Raw genomic sequence first — 16,515 nt, 5'->3', positions numbered from 1 at the left:
CTCACAGGCCCCTCCTCTGGCTCCCGCGGGCCCCGCCCCCTGGCTCCGCGCAGGCCCCTCCTCCGGTTCCTCGCAGGCCCCGCCCACCGGCCCCGCGCAGCCTCGGGAGGCGGCTCGCAGAGGGTCAGAGGCAGAGCCGCGGCGCCGGCCGAGGGGGAGCTAGAGGAGACACGGCCGATAGGGACGTGTTTTGGAGGCAGGGCTGACATGACTGATGGACGTGGAAGGTGAGGGAGAGGAACAAGAGAACCAAGAATGACTCGAGCGGTCCGGTGCGCGGTGGTGCCAGTTCCTGGGATGAGGGTCACTAGGGAAGACAGGTCTGGGGGGGAAACCCAGTTGAGGTGTGGCATGTTGAGTCTGAGATGCCTGCAGAATACCCGCAGACGCAGAGGGGCGGCGGGGTGCAGGAGGCTGGCTACCGTGACGGGTGAGGGTTGGAAGTACAAATTGAGAGCTCGTGGGTGCATGGGTGGCATTAAAGCCACGGGACTGAGTGACTGTCACCTGCCAGTCTGTCCCGCTCCTTTTATGCCCCGTGAATGGATTCGCGAGTACCAGCTGGCTGAACACCCCTTCCCCTCTCTCAGCCCCACAGGGACCTGCCACAATTTTCCCTTGCCCAGAGCCTCCTGGTGGCCACCCAAAAGGGAGAAAGTTTGCACTAAAATGGTAGACAAATCTTGGCTTTCACAGGCTACTACTGCTCCTGGGAAGGTCTCCAAGGTTCATGTCCTGGGTTTTTGGTTTTGTTTTTGGCGGGGGAGGCGGGGGCGGGGGGTGTGGCTATCAGCCTGTCATCCTAGTCCCAGGTCCTCATGGGAGGGCCAAGGCCACCTGAACCGGTAACAGTGGTTCTCCACTGGGGGCACTCTGGCCCCGCAGGGGACACTTGGCAGTGTCTGGAGATATTTTTGTCACAACTGTGCGGGTTGGACGCTTCTGGAATCTAGCGGGTGGAGCCCAGGGATGCCAATAAACGTGCCACAATGTGCAGGACCCCGCCCCACCCCCGACAATAGAGAACCACTCGGCCCCAAATACCAACGGTATCAAGGTTGAAAATTCTGAAGATTCTAGCAGCTTAGAAGGCTAGAGCGTGGTCCGTTGGGGGAAGCACCCCACTTGGTAGAAGGATTTGCTGCTGGAGAGGGTTAGAGGCAGTGGCCTCTGTCACATGTCAGGACAGGTGCTCCGAGAGAGGGAGATGTTGATTTTGAGGACACCTTACCTGCCTGCTGTCAGTGACTCCTGTGACATTTATCCCTGGAGGGAAGGTGGGTGGGCAGTCCCATCTAGCAGGTGTAGGTGACCTTGATTCTGCAGGGCCTCGCGGTGGGGTCGGGCACTGGCCATTGCCAGGCACTGTGCTAAGTCATGACCCACACCACTTCATCTAATCACGGGGCAGTGCCCTGGGCTCGGGGGCTCAGGGGCTCAGGCCAGGGGGGTGGTGTAAAACCCCAGAGGCTACCCTAAAGCTTCTGACTCATAAAACTGATGCTGTAAACTAACAATTAGACTTTGGAATTTAGTCTCTGGTGAGCTTACTAATTCTTTTTAGCATGACAGACCATGTGCATTATATACAAACACTCTCTTAATCGGTGTTTTTTTTAATTCGTTAATTAATTTATTTTAATACTCATTTTGAGAGAGAGAGAGATAGTGTACTAGTGGGGGGGGGGGGGCAGAGAAAGAATCCCAAGCAGGCTCCGTGCAGGGATCAGCGCAGAGCCCGATGCAGGGCTCGAATTCACGAACCGCAAGATCATGACCTGAGCCGAAATCAAGAGTTGGGCACTCAACTGACTGAGCCATGCAGGCGCCCCAATCAGTGGTTTTTATGTTTATTTTTTTAAATTTTTTTGTTTAAAAAATTTTTTTACTGTTTGTTTATTTTTGAGAGACAGCGGGAGACAGAGTGTGAGCAGGGGAGGGGCAGAGAGAGGGAGACACAGAATCGGAAGCAGGCTCCAGGCTCCGAGTTGTCAGCACAGAGCCCGACACAGGGTTCGAACTCACAAACTGCGACATCATGACCCAAGTTAGACGCTTAGCCAACTGAGCTACCCAGTCGCCCAGAAATCAATGGGGTTTTTAAACATTTTTTAATGTTTACTTATTTTTGAGAGAGAGACAGAGACAGAGAGAGCATGAGTGGGGGAGGAGCAGACAGAGAGGGAGACAAAGAATCCAAAGTAAGCTCCAGGCCCTGAGCTGTCGGCACGGAGCCCAACGCGGGGCTCGAACTCGTGAACCATGAGATCATGACCTGAGCTGAAGTCGGATGCTTAACCGACCTAGCCACCCGGGTGCCCCAGAAATCAGCGGGGTTTTTTTAATGAACAAAGTAGTTGCTTTTCTTTAACAATGTTCCTTACTGACATTTTTATTACAAAGGTGATATGTGTTACGTGTAACAAATGAAGATAATTCAATGATGTGTAAAGAAAAATTTAATAATTTGTCATCATTCCTTTCCATTACATCCTCTGGAAATCATTGATGTCAGCAGCCTGGTGCATATCCTTCTAGACCTTTCTGCATCCATCGCTTCCGTACCCCTTCGTAGTAGCACGGGGAAGACGGCTTGGAAGATTACTGGAAACGCCAAAGACTTGATTTCCAGATGATTGGTTCTCTTGAAAGGATACGGGATTCTGGGAGCTTCCTTCTCTTTGTTATGATCATGCCATAAAAAAAGGGGTTTTGTGTAAGTTTGTCCTTCCCAATTTCACTTATCCGTGCTTCAAAGCTGAAACCCAGAGAGGCATACACAGAGCAAGATGGCATCCAACAAAAGACACGAGTTATGAAGGAAAAGGATATCACAAGGTATTTGTCACGTACTCTGCTTTACATCTGCGAGTCCACAGGTTTAAAATGACCCCGTGTGTTGGGGCACCAGGGTGGCTCCGTCGGTGAAGCGTCTGACTCTTGATCTCAGCTCAGGTCATGATCTCACGGTTCGTGAGTTCGAGCCCTACGTAGGGCTCTGTGCTGCTTGGGATTCTCTCTGTCTCCCTTTCTGCCTGTCTCCCGCTCACACACACACACACACACACACACACTCTCTCTCTCTCTCTCAAAACTAATTAAACTTAAAAAGAGTAAATAAAATGCCCTGTATGTTAAAGAAGTTTCTATCGGTCATAATGTTTGAAGCACCTTCTGTGTACCGTGTCTGTGTGCCCTCCCCCCACCACACACCGTGGGAGCTTCTGTACCTGCGACGTGGATGTGAGGCTGAGCCCAGCAGGTGCACAAGAAGCAGAGAGCAATGCTGTCCCTCCGCCCCTGCCAAGAACGCCCGCCGTCAATGGCTCCGTCTACTAATCCCTTGGGTTGATCGAGCTAGGTAGCTGTCTGTGGTTCTCGCCGACCAGGTTAGTTTGGAAAACTAAGCAAGTACGAGTCAGCACCTGTCACCATCCTCGTAATCCATCCGTTTAAACGTAAGCTGAGGGCAGCTCAGGGACTCCAGCATGTGCGTAACCGCGGTCAGCTGTGTGGAAAAGGCTCGAAAGAATGCCCTTAACGGGACCCTCTTTCCCCCCCCCATCACACAAGCCATGGGAAGAACCAGTGAGGCATCTGGTCTGTGCTCTGGGCATCCTGCCCTGGATCCGTGACCCAGCTTCTAGGGGCTTCCGCATGCTGTGGCCCAGAGAAAGACTTCACTGTTTAAACCCACCCCACCCCCATTTTCCCCCCATCACAGTCGATCTTCGTGGTACAGATGGAAAGGCTGAAGTCCACAGCGGCCGAAGGCAGTTTGGCCGGGAGCAGACATCCTTACAACCACTGCTTCCTGCCTCCTGGGACGGTTTCTTGTCATAGCCAAGTGGAGGTGAGTGTGAGCGTGGTGTCCCTAAGGTGAATTTGCAGGGAGCACTGTGCACGAGACTAAAACCAGAGGAGGAGGAGAGACAGGAGCAACACTTCTGTGGAATTCTCCAGACACTCTCATTCCCAGGAGACTCTGTAAACAGCTCATTATACCTTTGAAGGTGTTATTAGGTACAGAAGCGTCATCATGTCTTGTTGATAAATTGGCCCTTTACGGGTAGGAAATGCCCGTCTTCCCGTGTATGGAGGACATGCTGTATCATGTAGCCGGATCTTGGTTTTTTCTCCTGACGTAATCGTTTCAGCCTTTAACTCGGGATGTGTAGGCAGCTTCTATTTTCTGTGATTATTGACGGGGTTGGCTGATTTACTCTTTCTCTTTCCCGTTACGGGTTTCGTCAGGGTTCACAGAGCCCGTTTCGGACCACGCTGTGCCCACACGTGGATGCTATGTGCGTGGCGTGCAGCACGGGAGCCTTGGAGGGTTCGCCCCCGTCCCCCGCCTCCGCTGCCGTCCTCCTGTGTGTCCCCCACGTCGCAGACCCCGCGTTCGTGGCTGGCGTATTCGATGATGTTTTCTAGAAATGTCAATAACAACTTCTGAAGGTCCTATTCCCTCGCACCGTCAGGGACGCGGGAGGCCCGTCCCTTCGCGTGGGTGCAGAGGGTCTCGGTCCCCTCGCGCCTTCCTCCCTCCTGCCCGAAGCCCTTTGTCAGTGCAGGTTTCCCGGTGTTGTGTGTCCAGTAAAGCTGTGAGTTTGTCCTCGTGTTTGAAATATGTTTTTTCCTGGACAGAGAATCCTTACTTTCTTTCTCTCTCTGTACATTAAAAGTGTTATTCCAATGCCTTCTTTTTTTTTTTTTTAACATTTATTCATTTTTTGAGAGACAGAGTGTGAGCAGGGGAGGAACAGAGGGAGAGGGAGACCCAGAATCCCAAGCAGCCTCCAGGCTGTGAGCCATCAGCACAGAGCCGGACGCGGGGCTCGAACTCACGAACCGTGAGATCATGACCTGAGTGGAAATCGAGAGTCGGACACTTAACCGACTGAGCCCCCCAGGCACCCCCACCCTCTTCCTGTTTCTCATTCGGGGTTCACTGCGTGTTTGGGATCTGTGGCCGGAGCTTGGGAAGCGAGGGTGGGCATTCAGCACACTAAACTCCAGAAGAAAATCTGGGACTGTGACGTCAATTCTGTGGATGGCAACCTGCGTTCTTCTCATTAACGAAGCGAACACAGAAAAGTGCGGAATCTGCCCGAGCGTTCACACGCCGTAAAGGTGAGAAGTGCCTGTGGAGGTGCTGTGTGCTGTGACCGTGTGGGACATGCTCACACTGGGAGTCACGTCAAACCCGTTGGAGGAAAGCGCTATCCGAGGCCTCCTCCCGCTACAGAGCCCCTCCGAGTCCGTCCGCGCCCGGCTTAGCATCCATGCCATGACAGGCAGTGGACAGCAGAGGTCAGGCCATCCCCGCAGGGCGGCGGAGGCCCGACCTTAGCCGAGAAGCAACAGGCCCGAGGTGGCAGCTGTTAATAGAAACCCCAGCTGTCTTGCCTTGGGGTGACCACTTGGGAGAGCCCGCCGTCCTCCCCCCCGGCGAGGCCTTGCCGCAGGACCCTTCCCCCTCCTCTACCCCTAGACCGGGTTCTTTGGACGTCAGGACACCCCCGGATACTTCAGGGGAAGGTCCTGGCATTGAGGCTTGGGCCCCGGCCACATTCACCTTGGAAAACCGGGATTCGGGACCGTCCCCGGCCAGCCCCAGGCCCCACTAGTGCAGTTTACCGTCCCCCACCGTCCCCTTCCTCTCTGCTGGCCCGTCTGCAAAGTGCAGCCACGGGTGCGTTTCTGAAACGTTTCACCCTTCCCTTCCCACGTCCTCACACCCTTGTGGTGCTTCTGCGCCTCCGACACGGCGCGCAGCCTGGCCGCGGGCTGAGCGCCGTGCTCCCATCACACCCTGCTGGTGCTCACTCCTGTCCAGCCCGTGCTCCCCAGAGCCGCCGCGGAGGGAGACAGGGCCACGGGGGCCGGCGTCGTGTGGCCTGTCCCCCGTCCTCGTCCGACCCAGCGGGCACTGTGGGTGGGGCATGGCGTGGGCCCCCACACGGGCAAGCCTGTTGGATCCAGCCCTGGGGCCTTGTGCTCGTGGCAGGAGCCTGGCGGAGATGCGGGAACCCTGAGCCTGAGCCGGAGCCCCCCAGGAGTCAGCACCACGACCCGGGGGGCTCCCCACCGCCTTTGCCCCGTGTCCCGGCTCCCTCCACCCTTTCCCACCTCGCTGGCCTCGGCTAATCCTCAGGGCCTGTGCACTTTCCACGGCTGCTGCCTGAGCGCTCTGCCCCGGATTTGGTAAGGATCTGCCCCTTGGTATCCTTCAGGCGCTCGATCACGTGCTGATTTTACCAATTAAATGCCCCCTCCCCCACCTCCGTCGCTCCCAACCCCAGCCCTTAGGATCTGTGCACGGCACTTACACAGCCCGCACTGGAGTTTGCGCGCCCCACGGGAAGAACAAGGACCTCGGCTTGCGGGTCACGACTTCCCGCCCCCTGGTGCAGAGCAGGCCAGCACCGTGTTCGCCCTAAGGACGGATGAACGAGTGAACGAATGGTCAGGAGGGACTTCAGGACCCTCCACTGTTGGGACTCAGACTGAGGCTGCCCCTGAATCCCCGTGGGTCTGCGCGGGGTCGCTGGCTCCTCCGTGGGCGGCCAGGGGGGGCCCAGGTGGACCCTGAGCAGACGCTCGGACGCTCCTTCTGCCGGGTGGCGTGCAACCTGTCCCGAGGCCCTGCCCAGGCCTCCCCGCACCCCCGAGCCCACCTGCTGGGTGTTCCCATGCCCCCGCTGCACCTCCCCCCACAGCACCCGTGTGGCTCCCCCTGGGACGCTGCCTCGTTGACCTGCCCCTGTGCCTCCCGGGCAACTGGAAACCCATCAAGGGCAGGGACCGTCCTAAAGCCTCTCTTTGTCCGGTGAGCACGCGTGGACCAAACGAACGAGGTTAGGTTGGTGTGGACACAGGCACGTCACCCAGCGTTCCTGGCCCCCGTGCGGCAGGCACAGGCCGGGCCGGCTGGGGGGCGCAGCCTCGTGGGAACACCGGCAAAGGGCATCTGGAGGCAGACGGGCTCTGAATAAGGACACACTTGTCCGAGGGACGTGTTCATCCACGCACCGCGCGGTCCTTCCCGTCCCCTCCCGCTCCCCAGCATGTACGGAGTCCCTACGCAGTGCCGTGGGCCGTGCTGGTCGCCAGGAGCGCCGGGCGATTCGGGCTCAGGTCTGTGCCTGCTGCCGGGTAGGCCAGGAGGGCTCAGTCCGTGACAAAGCGCCGTCGCCCTGTGACGCTGTAGCTGGGAGTCCGGACTTGCGCGGGCTTACCCAGATGGCTTCGCCTGCAAACAGCAAGAGCCTTCAAAGCCATTTCATTCATCCCTTTTCTTTTTTTTTTTTTTTAATTTTTTTTTTTTAATGTTTATTTTTGAGACAGAGAGAGACAGACCATGAACAGAGGAGGGCCAGAGAGAGAGGGAGACACAGAATCTGAAGCAGGCTCCAGGCTCTGAGCTGTCAGCACAGAGCCCAACGCGGGGCTCGAACTCACGTGTCCGCGAGATAGTGACCTGAGCCGAAGTCGGACGCCCAACCGACTGAGCCACCCAGGCGCCCCCATTCGTCCCTTTTCTTAACCCGACACCCAGCCCCCCCGTACCTGTTCTGGTTTGGTGCCTCGAGGTGTGAGCTTGGAATGACTTAGTGGGCATCACCCAGACCCTGTGGGGCCACCAGGGTGAGCTGGCCGGGTGGGCGGGCTCGGCCGGGACTGTGTCCCCACCAGCCTGAGGTCTGCGGCTTCGCAGTTAGAGAGCCCCAGACAGGGCACAGCAGGGCAGGGCCCCGAGGAAGACAGGAGTGTCTGTGTGGCCAGCGGGGAGGCACAGACCACGTTCACCAGCAGAGGCGGGGCCGCCCCAACGTCCCGGCGGCTGCTTTACGTAATTATTAATTTTCACGTGTAGGTAGTTTTATTTTCTGCTTGTTTGCACGTATTCTAAGGATCCTTAAACGTTGTCAGATAGCCTTCATACTCCCTATCTCTAAAAACGCTCACGGCGGCCACACTGGAGCACGTCGGACACGAGGGTTGTCCCTGCACTCGTCAGCTCCTACGGACAAGTCTGCCATTTTTCGGTTGAATTACGTGCTTCCCACACGTTCCCGGCGGTGGGATTACCGCGGAAGGCGGGATAAACGTTTTAGTAGCCCTGGCAACACGCATTGCCCGATTTCTTCCCTACGAGGCTGTGCTGACAGGCCCCTGGCAACGTGTTTGCGGATTTTATGGTTTTCCCGCCGTCTGGACGGCACGAGGTGCCATCACCTCCTCAGCGTGTGCTGATTTTGGAGGGGCGCGTCGTGGGCACCGCAGACGTCTGCCCCAGGGTGAGCGCGCTTGGCCGGGGGCGTCTTCCACGTCACAGCCTCTGCGTCCGTCCTTCCCGCTCCACCTCCCTCTGAGGCCTGTCTGTCTGTCCGTCTCAGCCTTTCAGCTTCTGAATCCTGTCCGTCTTCAGCGGCTGACTGGGCAGGCACGGGTCTGGTTCACGGAAGTCCCAGGCAAGCTGCCAGCTAGACCCGGACACTGGCCACCGGCCTCTGCAGCCCCACCCCTCGTCTCTGCAGGTGGCCTCGTCTGGGCTGACCTACCGAGAGGCGGCAGGGAGCGACCCTCCCAGAGGCTCCCTACCCTCGTGACAGCTCGCCAGGTGGGCCCGCGTGTCCTGGCAGCTGGGGATGGGTGGTCCAGCAGAGCCAGGAGGGGGTCCCCAAAGCCCAGATGTGTGGGCAGCAACGGGGCCCCCCGCCTAAATGGCAGGGAGAGCTCACGTCTCCGGCAGAAAGCCCACTGGGCCCCAGGTGGGTGGGGGGCCACGGGCGCTCCGTGGCGCAGCAGGGATGAGCTGGGCCGGCGGCTGCCCTGCTTCCCACGGCTTTGACGTTTCTGGGGCGCCTGGGAAGATTTTAGAAGGCCACTAATCTACTCAGGCAGACACGTCTGGGGAAGCCCCGCGGTTGGCGGATCGCTGACTCCAGGCGTGGGACCCGTCGCTGCCCGCCACTGAGGCAGGGGGAGCCCCGGTCTCCGCGGTCACCTCGCGGACCCCGAGGACGGCCGGCGAAAGCCGGACGGGAGCCCGGACGGCAGGTCCCCCCTCCCTACTCATCGTATTTGACGTTTTTCAACACTCAGCTGTTTTACGGTTGTTATTACACCAGATAGAAAACATTCGGAAAATGGAGAAAACATCCCCAACGAAATTCGATCCCACAGACTCGCCGCGCCCTTCCCTCCTGCGGCCGTGCCGTGCCATCGCTGGGGTCGGACAGCGTGCGCGCTTCTGTGTTTCACTTTCTGTCGTAGGCTTCTGCCCCCCAGCGAGACGTGTGCCATGACCTCGAGGGGCTGCAGGGTGAGCACGCTGTAAACTCCTGCTGTCGCCCGGGGAAGCGTCTGTTTCTCTTCTCAGCCTTTCAAGAGCGTCGAAACACACCGCGGTGAACCTATTTTGACCACAAATCTTGGTCCCTGATTTATTTCCCTCGGGTCGGATTCCTCCCCGAAGGAATACGTGTGCAATTCTACTTTTTCTTTCCAGAAAGGCTGAACCGACCCGTGCCCACCTCACCACACACAAAGACACCGGGGAAAACACCGTTAGGAAACATTGATTCGAAAGGCGGTGCGTCTACCGCTTGCTTTGAGCGGGTCAGCTGAGGCTTGGGGAGGGAGAGGGCATGCGTGTCTGTGGCGGCCCTGGGGTCGCCCCAGGATGCGCGGCCTCCTCGTCGCGACAGAGCTGAGCCCACGCATCTGTTACCTGCCGGGACTCTCCCACGGCTGGGCGGACGCAGGGCCCGAGTCTGAGCCCACGGCCGCACGGGCCACGCGCAGTAGGGAACACTCGGGGTCTGGGGAGGCCTTCCTTGTGCCCTGTTCACGGAGCAAGGGCCATTTTTATCCGCTACACGTCAGGCAAAACCTGTGCCAATTGCCAAAGACTCCACTTCAAATCTAGCAAATAAGAGAGAGGACGGTGTGGATTACGTTATATTTAAAACAAGCCCACACAATGCCTGTAATTTTTCATTCTGACTCCGTGATTACAGCCCGGGACCGACCGGATCATAGTCATCCACACACCGACCCGCTGTTGGGACACATCGAATTAAAGGCTTTGCTGCAACTCGAGATTCTATTTTGAATGCCAACCACTGGCAGGTAACGGGCCTCTCGCAGGGCCAGTCTTGTTAGAGCCAGAGTCAGCTGTCAGAGTCAGCACCGGCCTCGGTCAAGACCACCGATGCTTGTGAGCAGACGAGACGCCCCAGCTTTGCCCGGCCTCGGCCTCGGGCCTGAGCCTGGGGCCTGCCGAGCTGCTGAGGGGGCCGGTGGGGCTCCGTCCTCGGTCAGGGTGATCTCAGCCTCTGCCCTCTGGAAGGCTCCTGAATGCTGCTCTGCCCCTGCCCCTCACCTCAGGGTCAGATAGGCCAAGCCCTGGCCATTGGGGACAGTTGTCACAGACGGGCTGGCTTTGCCCAAAGGGGCCCCGTTCAGAAAAGAGAAAAAAATCCAAGGAGCAGAAAGGGGCCAGACCTGTCCCCGGACCCCCCCCCTCCACCCACCAGGGAACAGCCCTTCTCAGCCCCACGGAGACACCCCTGAGGGGGCAAGAGTGGGACTGGGCCCCCACTCGCACACCTGGAGCTGCACCAGCCCTTTCCCCGCGGGGCCCCCACACTGTCCTGAGCCCTGGTCCCGGGAGCCCTGCTGGTCAACTGAAGGCCCTTCCCGTGTGCCCTCGTCGCTGTCACCCCTGCCAGGCAGACACAACTGGAGTCATCATCTCCGCTTGAGGCTCAAGCGGCGGCCTAAGCCCCTCCGTGCACCTGTTGCCCCCCCCCCGGCCACACGCACTGCCCCCTGCCCCAGCCAAACCCCAGGACGAGCCAGCTGTGGGGCCGACGGCTCCCTTGTGTTGCCTTTGACTCCTCTCCTGTCTATCGTGATGTGCCCCCTTGTCACCGTTCACGTGACTCTCCTACCAGAATCCTCAGGCCAGGGTCCACGTCTGTCTCTCTGTCACTGGTCTGATATTTGCCACAGTTGTTTACCGCTTGTTAAGAAGAAAGAAAGAAAAAAGGAGAATCTACGAAAGTGTGCATCCTTCAAAACTCTGCTTAGAATGGATCCCGGGAAGCCTTTGCTGATTCACACAGACCGAGGTAACACGTGCCCTTCCACAGTCTGTGCGGCTGAGGGCTGTTTCCCGGGTCCACCCTGGACGGCAGGGACAGAGCCGGGTTCTTCCCTGAGACCCCATCCAGGCGCACAGCAGGCATCTGGCAGGGCCGGCGAATGGAAGACTGAATCGTTCCTTGGTGCGGGGACCCAGATTCAGGGCACGGTGACCTGAGCCAACCAGCTGCCCGTGTCACCAGGCTGAAACCACCAGGGGCTGCCAGGACGTTTGCGGAGGATAGAGTGCTGAAATAAGTCCTAACTCTAAAAAAGAAACAGACCCAGAAGTGTTCTATTTATATGAAAATCGGCTCCATTTTTAGGTAGCTGTCCTGCCTCACCTCCCCAAGGTGGCCCTGCCCTCCCACAGGCCCGCTCCACACCCCACCCCATAATCAGGCCCTACCTGCACCCGTCCTCTCCCCTGATTGCTCTCTGGAATTTCCCTGGATTGTAGGGTGTGAGCTTCCAGACGCCCAGAGGCCCGACTCATGCCTGGCCCCAGACTCCTTCCCTCCTCCCTCCCTCCCTCCCTGACCTGACTGTTAATCCCAGAGTTCTCCAAGAGCAGGCCAGAGTCAGGGCCCTGGGTTCTGGGGTGGGTGGGGGGGAGGGGCAGGCCAGAGTCAGGCCCCAGGGTCCAGGGGTGGGTGGGGGGCAGGGGCAGGCCAGAGTCAGGCCCCAGGGTCCAGGGGTGGGTGGGGGGCAGGGGCAGGCCAGAGTCAGGGCAGGGAGCCAGTCTGTGACTGGGTGGCCCCTCACTGAGCCACAGCAGAGCAGAGTGGAGGCTGGGCACAGGGGAGCCAAGCCCTGCCCCTCCCAGGTCTCAGGCCCGCGGGACCTCCCTTCCACGTTCAACACAACTCCAGTCCTCCCAGTGCCAGCAGTGGGCTTTTGGAGTCAGAACCATGTCAGGGTCGGCTCTGCTGGGGCTGGCGTGTTTGGACCCCCTGCCCGCCTCCTCAGCCCCTCCCAGCCCAGCCTCTCTCTGGCCGGAGGGAGACGTGGCTGCTGCCCGTGTGTGCTGAGGGCCAGCCAGGGCAGGGTCGCACAGGGCCGCAGGGTCCAAAATGCAGGTGGGGCCAGCACACAGAGGCCCCCCGAGGCCCCTGCCCCTGGCATCCAGCCCTCCCGTAAGCCCGTCTCCAGTCCATGGCTCCTTCACCCCTGCACCCGCGCCTAGGCCCGGAGTGCCAGAGGTCCGGGGGACGGGGGTCGGGGGGGGGGGTGGCCTCAGCACCGCGGCAGCTTCCCCAGCCTCAAGCCAGGTTCTAGAAAGAGCTCGGGGCGAGCCCGTGGCGGGCGCCGGGCCTCCCTCCCAGCTCAGCCTCGGGGCTGTGGCCAGCTCCCAGCTCACCACAGCCGTGCTGTCCCCAGAGCCGGGCCCCACCGCAGGGACAGTGAGCCGAGAGGCTCTGTGGCTATAAATGTCAAGTGACCAACCGCGGACACCACAGAGCCTGCCGTGGGCAGGAGCCCCGGGTCCCTGGAAGCCGTGTCCCAGCTCCGAGGCTGAGAGGGCCACGGGGGCCGGTGTAACGCCCGGCTGGGGGCAGGGCAGGCGGGACACCGCACAGCGCTTGGCACACCCGTGTTCGGGGCCTCTGCACCACCCCCTTCAGCTTGGTTTATATGGTCTTTCTGGAGCTGTGTTCTTCTGCAGGTCTGACCCTTGCCGGGGTAGGTCCAGGTCACGGCTTCAGACCCATCTGGGGGCTGCCCCAGGCATGGTCAGGGTGACCTTGGGGTGGGCCTGGGGCCTGCTCCCAGGCACTGGTGAACAGGGGGTCCCACGAGAGGCGGTGATGATGGCCCAGAGCTCTCAGAACCCTGGAGAGGTCCTCGTGACCCCTCACAGGCCGGGGGCCACCCCGGGAGGAGGGGCCGGCCTCCCCCCACCCCCACCCTGCAGGCCTGGGCGGGAGTGTAGCACCAGGTGGGGGGCAGGCCCGGCCAGAAGGGTCTGGGAAACGGAAAGGGAAGGAAAGGCTCTCCTCTAACACCCCTGCCCCACTGGACAGTCTGTCCCTGGCACAGACCCTCCCTTCAGGCGAGGGAACCGGCCAAGAAAGGTCGCTCTCCGACCTGTCACCTGCCCCGCAGCAGAGCTCGGAGCTGAGCCCCTGGGTTTCTGGGGACACGGCATGAGGTGGGACCCGCTTCAGCAATCTCTCTTCCGTGTCCCTGGGCTGGAGCCCCACGGGGAGGGGGGCGGAGATGCGCGCCTGGGAAGCTCGGTCAGCCGAGGAGAGAGACCAGACCGGGAGGGGTCCCGGACACGACCTACCCCGGCTGAGGTCAGTCCTGGGGCCCGTCCCCTGCTGGCAGCCCGTCCCCACACCCTGTGAGTCGGAGGCCCAGCTTCCCAAGCCCACTAACAGGGAAAATAGAAACAGGCTGGACAGATGTTCACCACGAAAAACATTTACTGCTGCTTATTTACAGCGTACTTTGCACCGGACGGGAGGGCGTAGGAGGAGCTCGGGTACACGGGAAAGGGCATCTTCTGTGTAGATGTCCTTTGTCATCTGAGTTCGACTACAAACCTATTCCGATTTACTCATTTCTCCAATTTAAAAACAGAATGAGCTCTTGAACGGAAACAACCCGAGTCAGACTACACTAAGTGCCAGATGTGCTCCAGGCTTCGGGGATGCGGGAGTATAAGACAGCCCACATCCCCTGCCCTCGCGAGGCTGGCACTCCTCAAGGTGCAGGGGACGCAAACGAAAGAACTCGAGAAGCAAATTATACTCTGCTGGAGGATGGACAGCCAGCACAGAAAAATGAAGGAACGTATGGAGTGCGTGGGGCCACTGGCACAGAGTGTGGCTCGCCTGGTCAGGGAGCAGCGAGGGGTCCGGTGCAGCCAGATAGGCTCTGCCCGCGGTTCCGGACGCTTGGCAACACGTGGAGTCGTGTTTCACTGTCCCGGCGGGAGGGTGGGGGTGTGGGGCTGCTCTTGGCATCTGGTGAATAGAAGCCAGGACGCTGCTGAATATCCCACAGCACAGAACGATTCGGCCCCAAGTGCCAACAGCGCCGAGGCCCAGAAACCCTGGAGGGGGAGGGAGAGCAGTGGGAGAGATGGCCGGAGAGGTAAATGCCCACCGGGTTGTTTTTGGAACTAGAGAAGCTGATTCAGAAATTCTTATGGAAAAGTTTGTGAGAATCGCTAGGGCGGGGGTTGAGGGAGATTACAGAGAAGAATAAGCAGAGAGTAACGAGCTTCACCAGATCTTAACATAGACTATGAACATTCCTATGCCAAATGACCAGTGTCCTTAATATATAAAGAGTTCTTACAAATGAATAAGAAAAGACCTTTTAAAAAAACTTACTTTTTCATGTGTATTTGAGATAGATAGTGAGCTAGAGAGGGACGGCGGCGGGGGGAGGGGGGATTCCAATCTGCCTCCGTGCTGTCCGCCCAGAACCTGACGTGGGGCTCCATCCCAAGACCCTGAGATCATGACCTGAGTTGAAATCAAGAGTCAGATGCTCAACCGACTGAGCCACCCAAAAAAGGCCCCAAGGAAAGGCCTTTTAAAAAACTTTTGAAGAAAAGTGGGAAAAGGGAGTTCACCAAAAAGAGACACAAATGGTTTATAAATATGTGGGGAAAAAATTCATGTTCCTTGTTCTATGTAATTTCAAGAAATCGGGGGGCGCCTGGGAGGCTCAGTCGGTTAAGCGTCCGACCTCGGCTCAGGTCACGGTCTCACGGTTTGTGAGTTTGAGACCCGCGTCGGGCTCTGTGCTGACAGCTCGGAGCCTGGAGCCTGCTTCCGATTCTGTGTCTCCCTCTCTCTCTGCCCCTCCCCTGCTCATGCTCTGTCTCTCTCTCTGTCTCAAAAATAAATAAAAACATTTAAAAAATTAAAAAAAAAAGAAATTGAAAATCATGAGTTCGTATTCTTCAATGGTCACATTAGCGAAGATTGAGAAGCTTGATCGTACACGGAGTTGCTAAGATGTGCGACAATAGGGCGTCACACAGAGCCTCTTTGGAAAGCCGTTGGGCAGCATCTGTCCCAGATTTAAATGCACACACCCTTCCCTGCAGCCTGCCGTCCTGGGAGAGTAGATTCATGCAGATGTAAGTCCAGGCACGTTCACTACGGTGTCGGACGGTACATTCTTACAACGGAGTACGATGCAGCTTTTAAAAAGCCTGGGGCTTGCTCCTAGGCCCGTGCCCAGGAGAAACGAAAACCCACGTCCACAAACAGACCCGTGCAGAGAAGGGAACGGCTTTATTCGTAATAACCCCACACTGGAACACCCCAAGGGTCCACCCGAGGACAGTAAACAGACTGTAGCCTGTTCGCACGACAGATCGCCACTCAGCAACAGCGACCGGAGTGAATTACCAGAAGCATTCGGTTCAGCAAATACATCAGACACAAGAGGGTGTGTACTTTACGGATCCGTGTGTGTATGAAGTTCAACGAGCAAAGCTAGCCCGCGGTAAGGGAGGTTTACGGGAACAGGGGCTGCCTGGGGGAGGGGGTGGGTTACGGGACGGGGCCGCGGCCTTCCAGGCGGAGGGAGGCGGGAACGTGGGCCGGGGTGGGGGCGGCGATGTCGCTTACAAGGTGTAGACGGTTGCTTAAAACACTGAGCTGTATACTCAAGACCCGTACAATTCACTGGATTTAATTTCACCTCAATTTAAAAACAAAATTAACCGCTGAATGGAAAGACATAAAAACGAGTCAAACCTAACATGCCCTGGAATGGAATGATCTCCAAATAAATTAAGGGGAGCGGCGGGAATAAGGACAGTGCACACAGCATGCCCCGTGTGGTAAGGAGGATGTACATCTATTTCAACAGCTCATATATACAAGATGTTTCTGGAAGGATGTGGAAGACACTGTTGGCAAACCCCTTTCCGGAGGGGCTGGAGGCCTTGAGGTCCGGCGTGGAGGGCACATCTCAACGCTGTTTGGTACCGTCGGAATTTCTTGTACCGTGTTGGTGTTAACTTTTTAAATACAAAAACCAGCCAGACTTTCCCGACTGGGTAACAGCCTTCCGAGACTCGAGTCTGGGGTTTCTCTGGAAGCGGGGCCACAAACGCTGCCTTACGGCGGCCGGCCGGGGGCGGCCTGCGTCGCTCGGGGTGGACGTGGGCACGTGGACAAGCAGACCAGGGAAGGGAGAAGCGGAATCCCGAACCAGGGCACCAAGAGAAACGAACCCAGTACCGGACTGCGAGGATTTCAGCCCGAGATGGTCAGATTTCCACTGAAGAACGTGAAAACCCAGCTCGTGGCACAGGGGGGTTATCTGGTGGAAACTTCTAGTTTTTTGCGTGTGTGTGTGTGTGAGAGGAAGCTTCCCTGGCGG

General features: G+C 58.2%; 2 long non-coding RNA genes across 2 annotated transcripts; one reads left to right on the top strand and one right to left on the bottom strand.

The window, feature by feature from the left end:
- Positions 1-85: 85 nt before the first annotated feature.
- Positions 86-4,696, top strand: LOC102900663. Its single transcript, XR_441790.4, has 3 exons — positions 86-227; positions 3,725-3,853; positions 4,255-4,696. It is a non-coding gene; the product is annotated as an uncharacterized LOC102900663 (long non-coding RNA).
- A 4,414-nt stretch (positions 4,697-9,110) lies between these two features.
- Positions 9,111-11,037, bottom strand: LOC123382076. The gene is made up of 2 exons (XR_006589851.1): positions 10,965-11,037; positions 9,111-9,933 (listed from the first exon to the last, which is right to left on the bottom strand). It is a non-coding gene; the product is annotated as an uncharacterized LOC123382076 (long non-coding RNA).
- Positions 11,038-16,515: the final 5,478 nt, after the last annotated feature.

The sequence above is a fragment of the Felis catus genome, chromosome E1 (assembly GCF_018350175.1).
Source record: "Felis catus isolate Fca126 chromosome E1, F.catus_Fca126_mat1.0, whole genome shotgun sequence".
Classification (NCBI taxonomy): Eukaryota; Metazoa; Chordata; class Mammalia; order Carnivora; family Felidae; genus Felis; species Felis catus.
This window is presented reverse-complemented; position numbering and strand designations above follow the sequence as displayed.